At 37.8% G+C, this 9838-nt stretch overlaps 1 protein-coding gene across 6 annotated transcripts in view; it reads right to left on the minus strand.

The window, feature by feature from the left end:
- The window catches only part of MAPK8 (mitogen-activated protein kinase 8), a 158953-nt gene extending 149159 nt beyond the window's left edge, over window positions 1-9794 (minus strand). For 2 of the 6 annotated variants that reach the window (XM_036999256.2, XM_036999255.2), the window contains exon 1: window positions 9643-9791. The gene's annotated coding sequence lies outside the window, so the exon portion shown is untranslated. Of the gene's footprint in view, window positions 1-9642 lie in introns of all 6 variants that reach the window. The other 4 variants (XM_036999254.2, XM_036999249.2, XM_036999250.2 and 1 more) reach the window with 4 other exon arrangements.
- Window positions 9795-9838: the final 44 nt, after the last annotated feature.

Here is a 9838-nt window from a genome sequence, read left to right on the forward strand (position 1 = left end):
TGGCAAACTCTTTCAAATTTCCCCCTCTCCCAAATCAATCTCATGCTTGAGAAAACAGAAACCATGAGAGAAGAACAACACCAGAAGGGTAAGTCTTCATCTTTTAACCACCAAACTTCCTCGCAATGGCATACAGCTTCTCTGCAGTCCCTCCTAACAAAGTAGGGAATACTCTCCACACCCTTTCCTGCATACTCCTTTCATTTGCCAAACCCTGTATTTTTTTTTACCTACCAAGTCAACTTCTCTGTGCCACTTCACATCTAACCTTTAAAAAGTTGTTTATGTATGCTGTGTCTGCATTTGCTCATTCCTTATTCACTCTTTTGAAAAAAATTTCATTCAGTGTTTTTCAATTTACTTCAGTTTGGCTTCTTTCTCCACTTTAATAAAACTCATCAAGATCACCAACAATTGCTCATGTAATCCCTCTGTGGCTGCTTCCTAATCTATAAAACTGGAATAATGGTATAACAGTGCCTACCCTTCTAAGGTGGTTGTGTGATGTTTGAACAACTTGATTAAAAAAATTTAATATGTAAAGTTATAGAATAGTACTGTACAGCTGTTATACTATTAGGATATTCTGGATTATTATTTTCCCTATGTTTTGATTTTGTATTTCTAGCTTATTCAACAATGTGTGAATCCTAGAGTAGCAAACTGCCTCATTTTTTTGAGGGCAGGGAAGAAGAGGTGGAAAAAGACAGAAAATAAACTCTGAAATCTCCAATAAAGAATGAGATCCCTACTGAATTTCAGCCAAGTATCTTCAATCACTCACCACATATTTTCATAAGGATGAGCTACCTCAAACACAACAGCCAAATCAACTCCCTCACTGTGAGTAAAACTATAATATTTCCAGAATATCTTACCTGGCCTTACCACATCTGCATATCAACAGGAGTTCCTCAGGGGTGGAGAGAAGTAGTTCATCTCCATATCAATTGGTAATTACCTGGGCGACCAAGGGTTTATCTGAAGCTGAGAGGTTAGGGGGAGGGCTTGCTTGCTTCTGCCAGAGCAGGAAAGACACAGCCCTGGACTGCACTTTGTAAGCAATAAGCGGGTTTTAAACTTTATTCCTCCCTTTGACTGATTTCTGCTTTAGAGGTATTTTGCCCTGGGATTTCCTTTCCCTGGAATTACACTCACTCATCTCCATGCTTTCTTGACTTGCAGATTTTTTGCCAATAGCATTTTTCTAAGCACAGATCCTTCCTGCCACATTCATTCACTTCTCCCTTCTATATAGCTTTGACCCTCTTACTTGATTATGTGCTTCCAGGTAACAGACTAAGTTGTATTTCTGGCGATTGCCTCTGGGTGCTATGTACACTGAAAACAATATGTATGTACTAGCAAATAAGAAACAAGGAAGTTAATTACTAATTCTGCATTCACTGCTGAATTATCACTAACCAGCCTTAATAACATTTTAAAAACCACAATTCAAGTTTATTTACATTAATGGTAGAGAGAAACCTCTCAATTCTAGTTACTCCCATAATCCCTCCCTAATTTCAGTCATTACTCATATTCTTTCAATACTTAGTAGGTACACAGATATTTTGGTTCTTGTTTTACACATTGTGGAGGAAAACTATAAATGATGTTTTAAAAATCACTGCTACCAAAGCAATAAGAGAAAAAACTAGGAGTGTAAAAGTTGGAAGATGGGAAGTTAACAATTGTGAGGAAGTAAAAAACGAATGGTATGATTTACACATGAAAAATAAAAAATTCAACCACAGCATTACAAACCATAACAGAATTTTAATAGAGGGTTTAATATACAAGTATTAATAAGCAAAATAAAAAACTTTCTTATATACAACCAGATAGAAGATAAAATAGGAGAAAAGATGCCATGTCTAACATAAAAAAACAAAAACTTAAATATGTAAAATTAATAGCAAAAACTTAAAAATGCTGTTAGGAACCCAAAAAGAGACTTAAATGAAAATGTTAGGTTTTCCATATTCTTGCACAGAAAGACAAAACACCATAAAGCTGTCAATTATCCTATTAATACAAAGAAAATGCTAATGGCAAACTGAATTTATATGATCAAAGTTAATAAAGGTGGTGTGGAAAGGAGATATTAACTTGAAAAGGGCATGAAAACTTTCTGGGAGATGGTAATATTCTATAATTTGATCTATTGGTTACACAAGTGTGTGTGTCTATATACACACCCATACACATAGGCAAATGTTCATTGGGCTGTACATTTAAGATTTGTGTATCTTACTGTACATAAATTTTACCTCAATAAAATAAAAAAGGATATCATTCCAATAGAAACAGCAACTAGACTAGATGGGTGGATTGTAAAAGTTTATATAAATAAATAAGACAGAAGTCAGAAAAGATTCTGGAAAAAAAAGAGAACAGAGAGGGAATTAGCCTTAAAAAAAATAACAGTGTAAAATACAATAATTAAAGCAGCATGGTTTGGTTTCTAAATGGGCAGATGGATCAGTGGACCAGAAATAATCCCAAATACACATGGAAATCCAGTAAATATAAAGGTGGCCCTTCAAATCTGTGAGAAAAAAATGGATTATTCAATAAATGATGTCAGTATTTACTGGTAAACTTAACAAAAAAATGTTTAATCTCACTCATAATGGCCATGACGAAAGCAGCAGGCATCCTTAACCCAGTATGGTAGAACATAAATTGGAACAATCTCTACAGACAGCACTTTGGCAATATCTACCAAATTTATAAATGCACATACACCCTGACCTAACAATTCCACTTCTGGGTATGTATCCTATACATTTCTATACAAATGTGAAATGACATATATGTACAAAGTAATCCATTGCACCATGGCTTTTGATAGCAAAAGACTGAAAACCTAAATATACGTTGAAAAGATGCTAGTTAAATGTTACACCGGCGCAAAAGTGTTGACTGTGTTTTTGTGTCCTCCCCAAAATATACATGTTGAAACTCTAACCCCTGGTATTTAGAGTTGGGACTTGGGAGGTAAACAGGCTTACAAGAGGTCATGAGGATGAAGTTACATTACGGGATTCATGTCATAAAAAGAGGAAGAGAAAGAGCAGAGCTCTGTCCGTCTCCATGGGAGAACATAGTGAGAAGGCGACATCTGTGAGCCAGAGTCCTCACCAAATCTCTTGGCACCTTGATCATGCACTTCCCAGCCTCTACAACTATGAAATAAATTTCTGTTGTTTAAGCCACCCAGTCTATGGAATTTTATTAAGCAGCCCAAACAGACTAAGACAAATGGTATATCATGAAATTTTTTTTTTAAAAAGCAAAGCACGATATTTATGTACTGCTGTGACTAATGTGAAATCATCTCCAAGCTATACTGTTCAATTAAAAATAAAAGGTAAAGTATAATGTACATGCAACAACTTAATTGAAAAAGGGGATAAGGGCAGAGGACATATATATCTAAGACATACAACCCCTCACTGATAATTCTAAAACAAAGAATTTCCAAAATGGAAATTTTCTTAAAAGTTTAGTACAAACCTATTTGGTGTCAAAATATGACAAAAATTTCCGTAAGAAAATTTTTAATAATCTTTATTTATCCTTTTTGTACTACTTATGCTTTCAATACAGAAATATTAATGTATTTGAGTATGAGATGCTACTATGCCCTACTCCTATTAATGATTCTGAACAATATGGTAGATGCACTGTATTACCTTCTGAAGTTCCCCCACCCACAAAAAAACTTTAATTTTGAAATACATCTTCATCAAAGGTTTTAGACAAGGAATTATATATCTGTATTTATTTGCATATACATAAATATCTTTGGAAAGACTCACAGGAAACTTAATTACAGTTTCTATGTAGACGGACTGGGTGGCTACACAGCATGGAAAGGAGACTTTTTACTGTTTATCTTTTTATATCATTGGAATTTTTAAATCAAAATGAATATATTACTCAGTCAAAATATAAATAAAAATGTAAATAGAATTACTAAAACTTTTTAATTCTCAATAATAACAGACAAAGACAGATTCTTTGGTTTTTTGTTTTGACTGAAAAGTGACCCTTTCAAGTCACAAGGAAATCTATACTTTCCTCTACCTCACTTTTGGTTGATCCAAATGTCAGCTATTAGTCAGTCACCCTCTCAGGAAAAAGTTAGGGAATGATGATTATCCAGTCTCATGAACAGCTTTTAGGAAATAGCAACTTCCAATGTTTTTGAGACCTTGAGCCAAGCAAAGCAGGTGTGCTTGACTATTTTTCTTTTCTAGTATCCCCAGAAATACACTGGGGCTTGGCCCTCTCAGCAACAGGAAGCAGTGAAGTCCGTACTTCTCAATACCAGAGAAAGTCTTAAGAAAATGTTCCTGGCATAGATCTAGTCTTAAGTCTTCAAAAGCTTCAATAGAGAAGTTTAAGGCCCTCAGTTAGTATTTGAGTGTCACCTTTTCTAATATCTGCTTTTCATACTTTTGATAGAAAGATGATCCTTGAGCAGTAAGGAGTGAGTTAGTAGTGCTGACCCCTCTCATGCAGTTCAAAACCCACATAAAACTTCTGACTCCCCATGCTAATAGCCTACTGTTGACTGGAAGCCTTACCGATAACAAAAAGTTAATTAACACATATTGTGCGTTACATGTCTTATATATTGATTATTATAATAAAGCTAAAGAAAAAAATAAAATCATAAAGAAAATACATTTGTAGTACTTTACAGTATTTATTGAAAAAAACTCACATGTAAGTGGACCTGTGCAGTTCAAACCCATGTTATTCAAGGGTACTTCTTCTGCAACCTTGTCGTGTTCTCAAATGGATGAGATGATCATGAGGTTAGCTTTTCTTATGATTTAATTTAGACTAATCTCTACCACACTCTCAACTTCACATAGTATCAAAGACTCCAATAAGATTAAAAATGGAAGCATTCTGTTTTCTTCAAATATGGGTACATGATAAAGCTATTCCCAGCTCCTGAATTCCCAGTCCTTTAGAAATCTAAATCTAAATCTAGTCAAAATCAACCTAGGCAAGTCTACATAGTTCTCTGCAGTGGGAAAGGTAAACATGGCAAAACAACTTTGTATCAGAGAATGTAGCAAATAATTTCCCTTGAATATTTGCTTTTCAAACATTTTAAAATTTGAGGAAAGGATTATACTGGTCCAAATGCTGAATAATTTCAGTCAATTCAGATTAGATGAGATGGTGAAATTTAAATAAACCCTCCAGAGATGCAGAGGGAAATAACTGACATATTCCAAAGAATTCAAATGTACACAGCACATCAAACTGGTCTTAAATTTACTTGTCATTTTGCATTTGTTCCAAGTTAAAAATAATAAGTGATAACAATACCTGTAATTTCCTGAATGCTTACATCTAGTGTTCCAGGCAATGTACTAGTGCCAGGCAGGCACTTTACATGCAGTGCATTCCTTATTTATACCTCACAGCCCTATGAGAATGTGCTATTATTCTTCTCATTTGACAGATGATGAAAGGTATTACATAACCTGAACTAGGCTGGGCCATATAATTAGATTTGGGGCACGGATCACAACTCAGGGCTTGACCCTTAAGCCCAGGCTAGCAAACACTATTAAGTCTGGACTCCTTAACTTTCTAAACAATTGTTAGATTTTAACCAAGTCTGTCGTACTACTAAAGAGTGTAACAGAAGACATGACATGTATGTGCTGTATTTGTGATATACCCTACTACCTTGAATAAGAATGGTCCCACCACCTTGAAAAAGAATGGCAGTTAATAAGTTTTCTAAAAGGCCATATACATGTACTCACCTATAATTTTAAAAACTGGATCTGAAGAAATTTGGCTTGCCAAGAGATTTGGGGCAGACTTGTTTGGGGGAAGCACTCCCACAAATCTTTTAAAAGAACATTAATTTATTTTTAGATTTGCTTTAAGTCCCATCCCTGAACATAAGCTTCCACAGACTAACAAACTCTTCATTTTTACATCTTCCACTTAGTCACTGACAGCATGGGTCTTGTAAGAATGGTGCTATGGAATGAATAAAAATCTATCATTCAGAGAAGTCCTAGCTTATGGTGGACGTTTTTCTTTGTTTTATAAGTATGAATACTACAGAAAATATCTGACTAAACAATTTTCTCTGCTTCTGAAAATTACAAGTCTTTCATTGCTGTTCTGACATGGGATTCTGATTATCACCCAAAGATCTTTTTGTCCCACTATGTTTTCTGAAGAACTACCTACCTATGGAAAAGCCTTTCTATTGGGGAAAAAGAAAGGCATGCCAGCAGTCTCAGTTTACAGTTCTAAATACAAAAAGGTTAAACAACTTGTTTAAGGTTCTAAGGTTTGCTGATGACAAAGTCCAGATGATAATACTGAGAAATGAACATAGGTCTGATTCCTGGACAGGTCTAGTTTCACCTATTGCCCTGAATGATAGGACAGATGTTATTTCAATATTCCTATCACCTTTTAGGTAGTCAGGTCTGTTGACTCAGAACTCATTTCTGAATCAAAGGTCAAGTTTGTCTGCATTAGAGCAAGAAGACAAATCTAAAGAGCTTATGACTAAGACAATAAGCACCACAGTTCACTGGAATAGGCCAATGATTTATACCCAAAGCTATGAGGCTCTAATGACTTCCTTGCACTACATGAATCAGAAAGGCTACTACCTACCCATACATTGACCTGACCAGAGACCTCTGGAGAGCTGGCATCTTAGTGCCAGCCATTACTTTATACTTCCGCATGTGCAACAAAGCATCTCAACTATCCAGATGACTCAAAATGTCAAAACTCACTGGTAAAGTAGACTAACAAGAATCAGGCCTCTATTCAACAACCTCTTAATTACCACTAGGATAGTTTATGACTAGTTATTTAACAACAAATTACCTTTAAGTTGTTTCACTGAGCTTTGAGTAACTTCATAAGGTCATTTCCATAATATTAGGTACTGAGAAAATAGTTAAGACGCTAACCTCTTTAATTTTTGTAGAATTTATTCTCAAGCTAATTTCCTTTCCAAATGGCCTTTCTCCCAAGATCTAAAGGAGCATAAAAAATAGCTTCCTGCTCGTCAGGACACATGAAAGGAGCCCCTTTTCAACCTCATTAATAAAATGTACTTAACCAAATTAGTGCTATCTATTTCTTAAAACAAAATTTAGACTGGAATGGGAGTTACTGCTAATGACTATGGGGTATCTTCTTGGGGAGATGAAAATTTCTGTAATTAGATAATAGTGATCAATGCATGACTGTAAATATTTGAAAAACCACTTACACACACTCAGGAAGGATAAATTTTATGGTATGTGAATTATATCTCCATAAAGCTGTTATTTTTAAAAAACCAACAAATTTAGAAAGCCAAACAATTTGGAAAAAAAACAAAAAAACTCTGGTTTGACATGTTACCTGACAATGAGCTACTACTGCCAAAGGATTTGTATCTGTAATCATTATTGGAATTTGACATGCCTTAATTAGGCAAAGCAATAAAAGATTTGGTATATCAAGATTTTTATCCCTTATCTTAATAAAATACCGTTTTCTTCTTTATTCGTACTCTGTATCATATAATAATAAGCTCACCTCAAATTTTTTCATATCCAGCACAAATACTAAAATTGTTTAGTGAGTGGAAAAAGATGAAACTTGGATAAATCAGTATTATTTTAGTTTTGGGCCCATATGTTTCACCAGTAGTATTAGTACAAAGAATTTTAAAGAAAATATTTCTAGCAAATATTTCTAAAATGTTATTGAAAATTAAACATTTCTAATAAAAATCTGATGCAGCTTGTTTCCTTTGTTCTAGCTTTTCCACTTAGGGTCATCCGAAACTTTTCAAATAATATTCAGAGAGGACAAATGCAATCACTTTAGACCCCTTTTGAAATATCATTGTGTGTCTGTTAAATATAAAAAAACAATTTACAGACAAGGTTTTATTTTAGGATAGTGAATGGTTCAGAAGTGACAAAACCAAACTGATACTCAAGTGATTCAAAAGCCCTTGCTGTCTGACAGGTAATATATATGGAGTGATCACTTTAAGCCATGTGGAAGTGACAGTTTGCATGAGGCTTCCAAAACTTCACAGAGAACACCAAACTCTTTTTAAGGCTTGAATTTAAATATTATTAATTTTAAGAGCTTTTCAGCAATCTGACTTCTATTGAACACTTACTATATTTCAGGCTAGGTGCTGGAGGCATAGCTGCAAGACAGCCTGTCCTCAAGGAAGTCCCATTTGATTGACTGCTTTTTTCAGGCACAGCACTAAACATGATCATTTACAGCATCTGACCTCCTAGGTTTAACGTACAGCAGGAGAATCTAAGGTAAACATTACAAATGACTTTAAGACTGTAAGGCTGTTAAGACTAAAAATTAAATGAGGAAATAATAAAATCTATTGTACTTTTTGACCAAATGTTAACTCTACTTCCTAATATAACAAGTTCCACAGGTACTTCGAAAAAATAGTAAAATAGCTTAGAGTATACCTTCTTTAACACACAATTATAACTGTCTCCTTAAAAGGTGTATATTTCAGTCTAAGCATCCTCTTGCATTAAAAGGCATTTCTCTTCACCTTCAAACTCTCACTGCGTACAGTACTGAACAATTGCTGAATGAACGAAATAAACACAGATGTTCTAATTGCCAAGGAGGTACTTGGTGTATGCTTATCTCTAAACACAATGGACTGACAAACAAGAATTCCACTGAAAAGATTACTGAATTTCACAGGTAAAAATAGTAACCACTGAACACTGATACCACGCAGTCATCATACTACTGAGTCCACAGTAAACATCTGATGGGGAACTTTCAGAAATCAAAATTAAAAGTGTTCATCGCAATACTTTAAAATGGACTTGGCTCTACCACCTAAGGATTGGGAACACAAGGGCAAGACAAAGAGATAGAGGGTGGGGTGAAAAAGTCAGAAGGTCACGACTAAATGACCCTCCAGAGAAATGCCGGCTGACCACTGAAGCTCGCGCCGAGCCTGACGGACATCTCCCGCCCAAGTCACGGGTCCGGCTCTCCCTAGCAGCTCAGAGGTGAAGGCCACCCCAGCTTTTCACAGCGCCGCTTAGAACCTCGGCACAAAGAAACCACCGAGAAACAAAACATGGTCCCCGTGGGCGCCGGGCAGACGTCGGGAGCCGGCGACAAGAGCGCTCTCCGCGGCTCCTCACCGCCGGAGGTGCAGCCAAGGTGCGGCGTGCCTCCCAGCCGCCTGCGTCCGGAGCTCCGCCGAAATATTTCACAACTTGCCACCCAGCCCCTGCTCCATTTTCCTCTCTCGACGTGGACACGGGACCCGAGCGAGAAGGGCGCGCGAGGACAGACGGGCGGCGCAAAGCCGAGGAGCCAGGACGGGCAGGAGGCTGGGGCGCGCCTGGGTCCCGCAGCCCCACGCCCCCTCTCCGGCCTCCGCCGCCCAGGTCGCTATTGTTTCCGCGCCGCGCCCGCCCGCCGCGCGCCCCCCGCCGCCGTGCGCTCCCGCCCCCTTTCCCCGGAGGGGGTCACGGCTGAGAAGGCGGCGGCGGCAGCACAATAACATAAACACTGCGGGGCCGCAGGCCTCCCCGGCCGTGCTGCGCTCACTGCACTCACCCGTCAGAGCAGGGAACGGCGACAGAAAAGCCCGCTGCGGGAACTGACGACGACCGGGCGGCCGCACCGGCCGTTAGCCAGCGCAGCTCGCGGATTCGCGATGCGGGCCGCGTCGCCCGGACTCGGCCGCTCCGCTGAGTAACAGGGACGCAGGCCGTCACTGCGCACGCCCGCGTACGTCATTGCGCAGGGTCCC

The sequence above is a fragment of the Manis javanica genome, chromosome 7 (genome assembly GCF_040802235.1).
Source record: "Manis javanica isolate MJ-LG chromosome 7, MJ_LKY, whole genome shotgun sequence".
NCBI lineage: Eukaryota > Metazoa > Chordata > Mammalia > Pholidota > Manidae > Manis > Manis javanica.